Below are 12,238 nucleotides of genomic sequence, written 5' to 3' on the forward strand. Positions count from 1 at the left end.
ATTGATGTTTCTCCTGGCAATCTTGATTCCAGCTTGTGCTTCCTCCAGCCCAGCGTTTCTCATGATGTACTCTGCATATAAGTTAAGTAAGCAAGGTGACAATATACAGCCTTGACGTACTCCTTTTCCTATTTGGAACCAGCCTGTTGTTCCCTGTCCAGTTCTAACAACCTATCTTGAAATTATGACTTTCTGTTTTAAACTGATAACATCTTAAGTTTCACCTCTCTTCCTTTATAGCTTTACCTCACACATTTTGTATTACTGATGTCACAATTTTTATATCTTTAAATATTGTGTACTTAGTAATATAGATTTGTGGTTATTTAAATTTTTGTCATTAAAGTTCTATGCATGAAAATTACAATATTAGAAGTTACTGTATTTGTTCATGCATTTAGCTTTATTGAAGAGCCTTATAATTTCATACAGCTTCATGTTGCTATCTTTTCATTTCAACTTGAAGTATTCTTTTAGCATTCCTTATAGATCAGTTCTTCGCATGGGATCACAAAGAGTTGGACACGACTGAGCGACTAAACTGAACAGATAGATCAGTTCTAGTCGTAATGAAACTCCTCAGCTTTTATTTATCTGGGACGGTCCTAATTTCTCCTTCATTTTGAAGGACAGTTTTGTCAGATGCAGTATTCTTGATTGAGTTCTTTTGGTACTTAAAATATATCACACTACTTCCTTCTGGCCTTCAAATGTTCTGCCGAGAAATCTGATCATCCTATGGAAGCTCCTTTTGTATGTGATATATTGCTTTCCTCTAACTCCTTTCAAGATCTTCTGTCTTTGTTGTTAGACGATTTGATTTTAATGTGTCTTGATGTTGTCCTTTTTGGATTTACTTGTTGGAGTTTTTTGAATTTCTTGGATGTCTGTCTTCTCAGATTTGGGAAACTTTTGGCTATTATTTCTTCAAACAAACTCTCTGCCCCTTTCTGTCTTTCTCTTATCCTTCTGAGAATCCCTTGATGTGTATATTGGTCCCCCTGAGAATGTACCATAAGTCCCTTAGGCTCTCTTTGGTTTTCTTCATTTCTTTTCTTATTTGCTCCTCTGACTCAATAATTTCAAATAAACTGCCTTCATGCTTGCTTGCTTGGTTGGTCAAGGCAGCTCTCAACCTCCTCTACTGAATTTTTTAGTTCAGTTATTGTATTTTTCAGTTCCAGAATTTTTTTTGCTTAAAAAATGGTTTCTATCTTTTTGTTAATATTCTCATTTTGTTCATTCCTCATTTTCCTAATTTAGTTGTTTTTTGTTTTCTGTTAGTTCACAGAGTATCTTTATAGCAGTTATTTTAATTTGGGGGGGTGGTCAGGGAGCTCATAGATCTGCATTTCTTTAGGGTTGGTTTCTAGAGTTTTATTTTGTTCCTTTGACTGGCCCACATTTTCACATATCTTTGTATACCTTATATATATATATTTTTTTCTGGGATTTGAGCATTTGTAAGAAAAAACCACCTCACCCAGTCTTTATATACTAGCTTTGCACAAGGTAAGGTCATCACCAGTCAGCCTTGCTGTAGTTTCTAAGATCTCTCAATTTTTATCTCTTGCTCCCCTTGGTGTCTTCCTGCAAAACTGCTGCTCTGATAGGTTGCTTGTCTTCAGTTTCAGCATCTTCCAAATTCTGGCACTGATCCTGTTAATGCTCTGAGTCAGACAAGAGAAACCAGTCCTTCAAGATGGCCCCAGCAAGCTGGAATATTGGCGATGTAGCAGTGGTAGAAGTGTTAGTCACTCAGTCGTGTCTGACTCTTTGTGACCCCTTCGACTGTAGCCCACCAGGCTCCTCTGTCCAAAGGATTCTCCAGGCAAGAATACTGGAGTGGGTAGCCATTCCCTTCTCCAGTGGATCTTCGCAATCCAGGAGTTGAACCTGAGTCTCTTGCGCTGCAGGCAAATTCTTCACCATCTGAGCCACCAGGGAACCCCACTGGTGACGTGGTGCTCTCTTTTGTTTCCATCCTGACGGAGAAACAAGAGTTTCCTCTACGCCATGCTGCAAAAGGAAGGGGCGTGAACAGGTGCCCCAAATGTGAGTTTTCCCACCCCTGTTGTTGGAGCTCCTTCTTGATTTTACAGTAGTCTGGGTTCCGTAGCTTCTCGGTTGGTCTCTAGACTTCTCACAGAGGTTCTCTGGTCCATATACTGTTGTTGATGCAGTGTCTTTGTGGGGGAGGTGGGCCTGTGGGATTCTAGTCCACTGTCTTGCTGATGTCACTCTTCAGTCATTGATTCTTTTTTGTGGATAATATTCCATTGTATGGAGATGCATTTTATCCATCCCTTTATCAGTTGATGGACATTGGGTTGCTGCCACTCTTTGGCTATTATGGATAATGTTGCTGTGACCATTTATGAACAAATGTTTGTGTAGACCTGTTTTCAGTTCTCTTGGATATAAACCTAGGAGTAAAATTACTGCATCTTATGATCATTCCATGTTTAACTTTTTAAGAAACTTGCCAAATGTTTCCCATGGTACCTGCACCATTGCACATTTCTGCCAGCAATATTTGAAGGTTCTGATTTCTCTATATCCTCAGAAGAACTTACCATCTTTTTAAAATGATCTTCCTAGTGGGTGTGAAGTGGTATTTCACTGTAGTTTAGGTTTGTATTTCCCTGATGGCTAATTTCATATTCTAATTGGCCATTTTTATATCTTTTTTGGAAGATTAAATATTAAATATATGATTTAAATATATATCCCTTATTAAATATATGATTGACCAGTATTTTTCCCATCCTCTGGTTTGTCTTTTTACTTTCTTGATCGGGGCCCCTGAGAACACAAAATCTTTTCATTTTGATGAATTTCAATTTCTGTATTTCTGTTTTAATAGAAATAGTGCTTTTAATTCATACCTAATAGATCATTACCTAATCCAAATTAATGAAAATTATGCTTATGTTTTCTTTTAAGAGTATTATAATTTTAGCTGTTACATTTGGGCCTTGTGTCTATTTTGAGTTAATTTTTGTATATGGGTATAATATATTGGTCAGACTTCCTTCATTTGCATGTGGATATCCAGTTGTCCCACCATCATTTGTTTAAAAAGCTACTCTATTAAATTTTCCTGTCATTCTTGTTGGAAAATCAATTGACCATAAATGCAAGAGTCTTTCTGAATGGACTCAATTCTATTTCATTAATCTATTTGTCCGTATCCTAGTCTAACACTGTTTTGATTACTGTAGTTTTATAGTAAGGTTGAAAATCAAGAAGCTTAGTATTTCAACTTTTGTCCTTTTTTTCAGGATTACTTTGATTATTCTGGGCCTTTTGAGTTTCTTTATGAATTCTAGGAAAAGCTTGTCTTTTTCTGCAAAAAAAAAAAAAAAAAAGGCCCCTGGAATTTTGATAGGAACTTACTGAAACTGTAGCTCAGTTTGGGAAATATCACTGTTTTAACAAGTTTAAGTCTTTTGATTCATGAATATGTGATTTCTTAAGGTCATCTTTCAGGTTTTTGTTTTTTAAAAGTTTTCAATGTATAAGACTTATAATTTTCTGTTAAATCTATTCCTAAGTATTTCTTTTTGATACCATTTTAAATGAGTTGTTTTCTTAATTTTCTTTTTGAATAGTCCATCGCTAGGGTGTAGGAATACAAGTGATTTTGAGTATTGATCTTTTATCTTGAAACTTTGTTGAACTCATTATTTCTAATATTTTTTTGTGGACTCCTTAGAGTTTTCTGTATACAAGGTCATGTCATCTGCAAATAAAGATAGTCTTAGTTTTTCTTTTTTAATCTGGGTGGTTTTTCTTGCTTAAATGCCTTGGCTAGAATCTCCAGTACAATGGTGAACAGACATGGCCAGACCGAACATCCTTATTGTTTGTTTTCCTGATCTTAGGCGGAAATCATCCAGTCTTGCACTGTTAAATATCATGTTAGCTGTGGATTTTCATAGAGTTATATTGAGGATGTTCCCTTCTGTTCGCAGTTTGTTTAGCGTTTTTTATCATAAAAGGTTGTTCGATTTTTATCGAATGGCTTTACTGCTTCTGCATGGGCATTGGGATGCCCATGTAATTTTTGTCCTTTTTTCTTTCAATATGGTGTAGTATATGGATTTCATATGTTGAACCAACCTTGTGTTCCTAGGAGAAATCCCACTTCATCACGGTGTGTGATTCTTTAAATATGCTCCTGAATTTGGTTTACTAGTATTTTGTTGATATTTTCATTGATGGTCATCGTAGATATTGGTCTTCTGGTTTTTTACTTTCCTTTGCTTGTGATATCTTTGTCTGGATTTGGTATCAGGATAATGTTAGCCACATGGAATGAATTGAGCTGTTTCTCCTTCTTCTTTTATGGGTCAGTTTGTGAAGGATTGGTGTTCATCTTTCCTTAAATGTTTAGTGGATGTACTGATTTTAAGTAGTGTTTACCCAAAATTCATGTCTATTGAGTACTTCAGAATGGGACCTAGTTTTGAAATAAGGTATGTGTTAGTTTCCTGGAGTGGCCTTAACAAAGTACCACACGTTGTGGAATTCCTGGTGGTCCAGTGGTTATGTCTCCGTGCTCTCACTGCCGAGGGCCCTGGTTTGATCCCTAGTTGGGGAACTAAGATCCCACAAACCTCACAGTGCAGCCAAAAACAAAGAAGTAAAAACCCTTAAAGTACCACCCACCAAGTGGCTTAAACAATAGAAATCTATTGTTTTGGAGTTTGGAGGCAAAAAACCCAAATCAGGGGGTTGGCAGAGTTGATTCTTTCAGAGGGTGGTGAGAGATGATCTGTTCCTTGCTTCTCTCCTGGGTTCTGTTGCCCTGAGGCACTCCTTGGCTTATAGAGGATGTTCTCTGTCTTTTCATCCTTTTCCTTCCATGTGTGTCTCTCTGTTCAAGTTTCCCATTTCTACAAGGACATCAGTCAAATTGGATTAGGGCCCACCCTAATAAGCCTTATTGTAACTTGATCACCTTGGTAAAGACACTGTTTCCAAATAAGGTTGTATTCTGAGGTGTTGAGGGCTGGAGTTTAACATATCTTGGGTGGACATGATTCAAACCCTAACAGTATCTTTGCAGATGTAGTTAGTTAAGAGGTCAAACTAGATTAGGGTGGGCCTTCAGTTCAGTATATATACAGTGTCCTTATAAGAGGAGAGACCCAGAGTATGATGCTGGGTGTAGAAGAAGGTAGAAATTGGAGTGATGCCATCTGTAAGCCAAGGACTGCCAGCGAGAATGGAAGTGAGGAGAGAGGCATGAAACAAATTCTCCCTCAGCCTCAGTTCCCTGTCTTACCTCCTTCTGAGTATCAAATGCATGTATGTGATTATATATCACTTTCCTCTTTTTTAAAAAATGTCATTTTATTAAATGACATATATAATTTTTATAATTAATGGATTCTTTATTAAACTGTGCCACATAAAGAAATAATTTTTTCTGCACATTGTAAATTTATTACAGAACAATAGAAACAAATAGCACTATTGATTTACTCTTTCAACAAGTATATATTTATTCTCTGTGTTCCAAGCACTGTATTTGTCAGTTCAGTTCAGTCGCTCAGTCATGTCTGACTCTCTGCGACCCCATGAATCGCAACACACCAGGCCTCTCTGTCCATCACCAACTCCCGGAGTTCACTCGGACTCACGTCCATTGAGTCAGTGATGCCATCCAGCCATCTCTTCCTCTGTATTTGTCAGTAAATGCTATCAATGATGTTTGGGACAGGACTGGAAAAGGTCAGTCCAATCCCAAAGAAAGTCAATGCCAAAGAATGTTCAAACTACTGCACAATTGCACTCATCTCACACGCTAGCAAAGTAATGCTCATAATTCTCCAAGCCAGGCTTCAACGGTATGTGAACTGTGAACTTCCAGATGTTCAAGCTGGATTTAGAAAAAGCAGAGGAGCTAGAGATCAAATTGCCAACATCCGTTGGATCATTGAAAAAGCAAGAGAGTTCTAGAAAAACATCTACTTCTGCTTTATTGACTATGCCAAAGCCTTTAACTGTGTGGATCACAACAAACTGTGGAAAATTCTTCAAGAGATGGGAATACCAGACCACCTGACCTGCCTCCTGAGAAATCTGTATGCAGGTCAAGAAGTGACAGTTAGAACTGGTCATAGAACAACAGACTGGTTCCAAATTGGAAAAGGAGTATGTCAAGGCCGTATATTGTCACCCTGCTTATTTAACTTAGATGCAGAGTACATAATGCGAAATGCTAGGCTGGATGAAGCACAAACTGGAATGAAGATTGCCAGGAGAAATATTAATAACCTCAGATATGCAGATGACACCATGCTTATGGTAGAAAGTAAAGAGGAACTAAAGAGCCTCTTGGTGAAAGTGAAAGAGGAGAGTAAAAAAGTTGGCTTAAAACTCAACATTCAGAAAACTAAGATCATGGCATCTGGTCCCATCACTTCATGGCAAATAGATGGGAAAACAATGGAAACAGTGAGGGACTTTATATTTGGGGGCTCCAAAATCACTACAGATGGTGATTGCAACCATGAAATTAAAAGACACTTGCTCCTTGGAGGAAAAGCTATGACCAACCTAGACAGCACATTAAAAAGCAGAGACATTACTTTGCCAACAAAGGTCGGTCTAGTCAAAGCTATGGTTTTTCTAGTAGTCATGTATGGATGTGAGAGTTGGACTATAAAGAAAGCTGAGTGCTGAAGAATTGATGCTTTTGAACTGTGTTGTTGGAGAAGACTCTTGAGAGTCCCTTGTACTGCAAGGAGATCCAACCAGTCCATCCTAAAGGAAATCAGTCCTGAATATTCATTGGAAAGACTGATGCTGAAGCTGAGCTCCAATACTTTGGCCACCTGATGTGAAGAACTGACTCATTGGAAAAGACCCTGATGCTGGGAAAGATTGAAGGTGGGAGGAGAAGGGGACGACAGAGGATGAGATGATTGATGGCATCACCGACTCGATGGACATGAGTGTGAGCAAATTCCGGGAGTTGGTGATAGACAGGGAAGCCTGGCGTGCTGCAGTCCATGGGATTGAAAAGAGTCAGACATGACTGAGCAACTGAACTGAATGGATACAGCTTATCATTTAGTGGTAAGATAGGGTAAATCCCCAGATAATTAAATGATCAAACATTTTGTTAAGAGCAACAAAGGAAAAGATTCTAAGTGAATTAAAAGGGTACCTATTTGGAATGGCATGGTCAGTTTCAGAAAGCTTGATAAGGAAGAGGCATTTATTTAAGATAAGAATAATAAATGGAAAATAGCTGGCAGATGTAGGATATTTTAGGGTAATAAAGGCACAGCACAAGTAAAAGCCTTCACGGGAAAAAGAGCTTGGTTTGTTGGACAAATTGAAAGACCAGAGTGGTTGGATCATAGTAATCAAAAAGGAAAGCAGCTGAAAATGATGTTGAAGAGGGTGACAGGCTTTTCTGTAGATGATGCAGTTTATTATTAACACAATTGGAAGCCACTACTTTTTTAAAAAAGAATATTTTGTTATAAATTTTACAAAAATCTAGCTCTCCCTCAAGTTTTAAGATTTAGCTTATAATATTTTAATTTTTCTATTTATAAGTCCATTAAAAGTCTATCAGCTCTGGGAGTTGGTGATGGACAGGGAAGCCTGGCATGCTGCAGTCCATGGGGTTGCAGAGTCGAACATAACTGAGGGACTGAACTGACTGATCAAACTTTAGCAATCTTTTTAAGGGGCTGTTGGATGATGAGTGTTCCATTTATAAATTTAAACATCTTCAAATATTTAAAATGTCCTTTGATACATTTAATATTTAATTCTAATGGAATTATATAGTTGATTTTGCCATATTATTTTAGTTTTGGGTGTACAACATAGTAACCCAGAATTTTTATAGCTTTAATTTCATTTAAAGTTATTATGAATTTTTACTTATTCCCTGAGCTGTACAATATAGCTTATTCCTTTGTAGCTTATTCCTTTGATAAATAGTTCTTTGTACATCTTAATTCCCTATCCCTTTTGCCCTTACCTCCTTTTCTCTCCCCCAGTAACCACTAGTTTGTTCTCTGTCTCTGTGAGTCTGTTTTTATTACAGTCATTTGTTTATTTTTAGATGCCATTTATAAGTATGTGCGTGCTTACTTGATTCAGTTGTGTCTGACTCTTTGCGACCCTATGGACTGTAGCGCACCAGGCTCTTCTGTCCAGGGATACTCTAGGCAAGACTTCTGGAGTGGGTTGCCATGTTCTCCTCTAGGGGAATCTTGCAACTCAGAGATCGAACTTTTGCACTGCAGGTGGATTCTTTACCCACTGAGCCACCTGGGAAGCCCGTTTATAAGTGATAACATACAGTATTTGTCATTTTCTGTCTGACTTTTTCATTAAGCATAACGCCCTCCATGTCCATCCGTGTTTTTGCAAATGGCAAAATTGTATTCCTTTTGTGGCTAAGTTGTATTCCGGGGTGTGTGTGTGTTCATGCACAGACACCACAGCTTCTTTATCCATTAATCTGTTGATGGATACTTAGATTGCTTCCTTAAATTGGCTATTGTGAATAATGCTGCCATGAACACTGGGGTGCATGTGTCTTTTTGACACATGCCCCTGTATCATTATTTTAACTTTCCATGTCTCTATGAAATTAGGTGAAGCAGTTACCTATCCTGGTCTTGAAGGTGTGTCCTTTTTTAAAAATGTGTGTGTGTGTGTATTTATTTATTTATTTGGCTGCACCAGCTCTTAGTTGTGGCACAAGGGTCTTCATTTTTTGTTGTGGCATGCAGGATTTTTGTTGTGGCAAAACAAAAATTGTTGTGGGATCTAGTTCCTTGACCGTAGATCAAACCTCGGCCCCCTGCATTGGGAGCACAGATCTTAGCCACTGGACCACCAGGGAAGTCCTCTGAAGATGTTTTTATATGGGAACATCCTATGCAGTCTGCGTGTGCCCAGTAGCTTTGGGGGAGAGCTGGTTCTCAGTTGAGCCTGAGTTGCCTCTCTGCTCAGGGTATGCTGGCAGCCACCCCTTTGGTGGGAGCTGAGACTGGATTTGGAAGGGCTAGAGCTAGAGCCAGGTGCCAGCTGGGGCTTCTCCGATGCTCAGTGGCCATCACTGCCCTCTTGGGACCAGGGCTGGGGCCTCAGGGGATGGAGCTGGAGCACCAAGGGAGATGGGTTTCTCCCAGGCATGATGGCAGTCTCCATCTCAGTTTAGGATGCACCTGAGAACTTGAGGATACACTTCTGTAATTGTTTCACTTCTCTCCTGGTGTGCTTGCCTTGGTGAGAGGCTGGGCAGAGGAAGGAGGGGTTGACGCTGCACCACTAAGCTGGCTCAGCCCCCTCCCATGTGTGCCTGAAGACACGTGCTCCAGCAATGCTTGTCTCTGTCCTGGAGCTAACTTCACTCTCTCCTGTGTGTGTGCGCCAAAGGCTCGCTGGCAATGGCTGTCTCGTCTGGTCAGAGGTAGGGCTGGGGCCTGAGGTGACCCGTTATCTCCAGATGTGCACACGCTCACTGCAAATGGCAGCTTCTGCCTTAGTGGGGAGCTGCCCCAGAGGAAGAGGGGCTGGAGCAAGAGCCCAGTGGGGGCTCGGCAGTGTGCTGGGATGGTCCCCGCAGCTGGCCAGAACCCCAGAACTTCTCCACCTGCAGCCTTCTCACTGTGATCAGGAGGAAGCGAGTCCATGTGCGCTCTTTCGAGTGGGAACCTCCCTTTCCTGTAGTCCTCCGGTAACTCCCACTGGTGTTCAGACCAACGCAAAGGGCTCATCTGCCTGGCGTCAGACTCGAGGGCTGGGATGCCTATTATGTGACTGGAACCCCTCACTCCCCAGGGAGGATCCCTGTGATCTCCCCCTCCTCTCCTGTGCCCCCAACTAGGGGTGCAGGTCTCCACCAGATTGCCTCTCTTCCCTTCTTACCAGGCTCTGTGGGGTCTCTCTTTACAGCCTTGGTTGTAGAGGAGCTGTTCTGTTAGTCCCCAGGTTGATTTCAATGGGAGTTACTCTATACGTGACGGGAAGTCCAGCAAAAAAAAAGGTTAAGCATTCACATTGGGGGCTTATTTCCTCTTTTTATTAATTTCATAATTTGTGGGAGGGTAGGGGATTGGATTTTTTCAAAAAGACTTGTATCCTAATGATCCTAATGATTTCCAGCAAGTGCCATAAACTACTGATCTATGTAAAAGCAGGCCTCCTTATTACAGACGTGGCATCGTCCTCTCACCATTTACACTTGAAGGGACAGAATCAGTCAATTCCCCTTTCTTCACAAGGCAGCAGATTTCCTTACCCACCCTTTTGCTTGTAGATGTAACTCCTCTGACTGTCCCAGCTTTATGCAGATCTTTAATTCTCCGATTTTGTTTAGGCACAAGACCTAAGCTCCCTCTCCCCAAACTGTGGTAACTATTAGGTTGGTGCAAACAAAATTGCAGTTTCGGGGCTGTAAATTTTGAATCATTGTAACTAGGCTCAGACACCCCTTTATTAATCAAAATAGGAACCATTACAATCAATACATTTTTGCCAATGAGAAGTTTGTTTGTTCATTCTTGTAGCATGATTGATGGCATCACTGTGCTGCGCTTCGGTGCTTCAACAAACAAATCTGTGCTTCGGCATTCAACAAACTCTTGGAAAGCGTTTTCTGCATCCTTCTGGTTGTGGAAGTGTTTTCCCTGCAAAAAGTTGAGATGCTTGAAGAAGTGGTAGTCGGTTGGCGAGAGGTCAGATGAATATGGCGGATGAGGCAAAACTTGGTAGCCGAATTCATTCAGCTTTTGAGGCCTTAGTTGTGTGACGTGTGGTCACCAACTCCTGGAGCTTACTCAAACTCATCTCCATCGAGTTAGTGATGCCATCCAGCCATCTCATCCTGTCATCCCCTTCTCCTCCTGCCCCCAATCCCTCCCAGCATCAGGGTCTTTGCCAATGAGTCAACTCGTTGCATGAGGTGGCCAAAGTATTGGAGTTTCAGTATAACAACCACATTTATTTAAGAATGTATTCTGGTATCAAATGACAAATTGCAACAATGCAAAAACTGCAATTACTTTTACACCAACCTAATATAGTTCATCCTTGAAGAGGAAAGGCCTTTATGTGCAGTAGTATATTTGTGGCTCAAGTCTATGTATCCTTTTCACCCCTGACTTTAGGGATTTTCCATATTTTCTAATTTACATGTAATAAATGCATATACAGATATAGCTCAACAAATTTGGAATATTTATGCATATTACCATTATGTAAACCCATTTATAGAACACTTCCATCATTCCAGAAAGTTCTCATGCTCATTTCCACCCTATGCTCATCTAGAGGTTACCACCCTAGTTTTGTTTTGCCTGTCCTTGAACTTGATATAATGTAGTGTATCAAGCTTTCTTGGCTCAACATTTTTTAGACTTATCCCTATTCTATCAGAAATTCACTTTTTAAAATTGCAGACTGATATCTCAGTGTACATTAGTTGTTGTATCCAACTCTGCGACCCCATGGACTGCAGCCCCCAGGCTCCTCTGTCCATGGAATTCTCCAGGCAAAAATATTGGCATGGGTTGCCATTTTCCTTTCCAGGGGATCTCTCCAACCCAGGGATCAAACCTGGGTCTCCTGCATTGCGGGCTGCTGCTTCTTTACTGTCTGAGCCACCAGAGAAGCCCTTAAATATACCTTTATTTTGATTATTCACTAATCTGTGGATAGATATTTGGGTAGTTCCCAGTTTGAAACTATGAGAATATTCTTGCACAAATTGTACTGTGGGCACAAGCCTTTGTTTCTTTTGGTTGTATCTGTGGAAGTGGAGCCGGTGAGTAAGCATAAATTTACCTTTATGAGGAGATGGCAAGCTGTATTCCAAGGTGACAATATCAAGACGCCTGCACGGTTGCTCCACATTCCCACTATTCAGCAGCTATGCAGTGCTGTTTCCTTCTGGTTTCGTCCTGTTCTCTGACGTTGGGCTTTTTTTCCTGTGCTAGCTGTACATCAGGACAGCTTCTGTGAAGTGTGTATTCAAGTCACTAATTTTTATATCGTGTTGCTTCTGCAATGGCTTTTAAAAGTTGTTTTCCTGTGTACAAATCCTTTGTCATTTGTATGTATTACAAATATTTTCTCCTTGGCCATAGCTTGCCTTTTCACTTTAATAGCATCTTCTTGATGAGAAGGGCTTAATTTTGGTTGTTTATTTTTTTGGTCACACTGTGTGGCATGTAGGATCTTACTTCCCCAG

This window comes from Capricornis sumatraensis, chromosome 21 (genome assembly GCF_032405125.1).
Source record: "Capricornis sumatraensis isolate serow.1 chromosome 21, serow.2, whole genome shotgun sequence".
Lineage (NCBI taxonomy): Eukaryota > Metazoa > Chordata > Mammalia > Artiodactyla > Bovidae > Capricornis > Capricornis sumatraensis.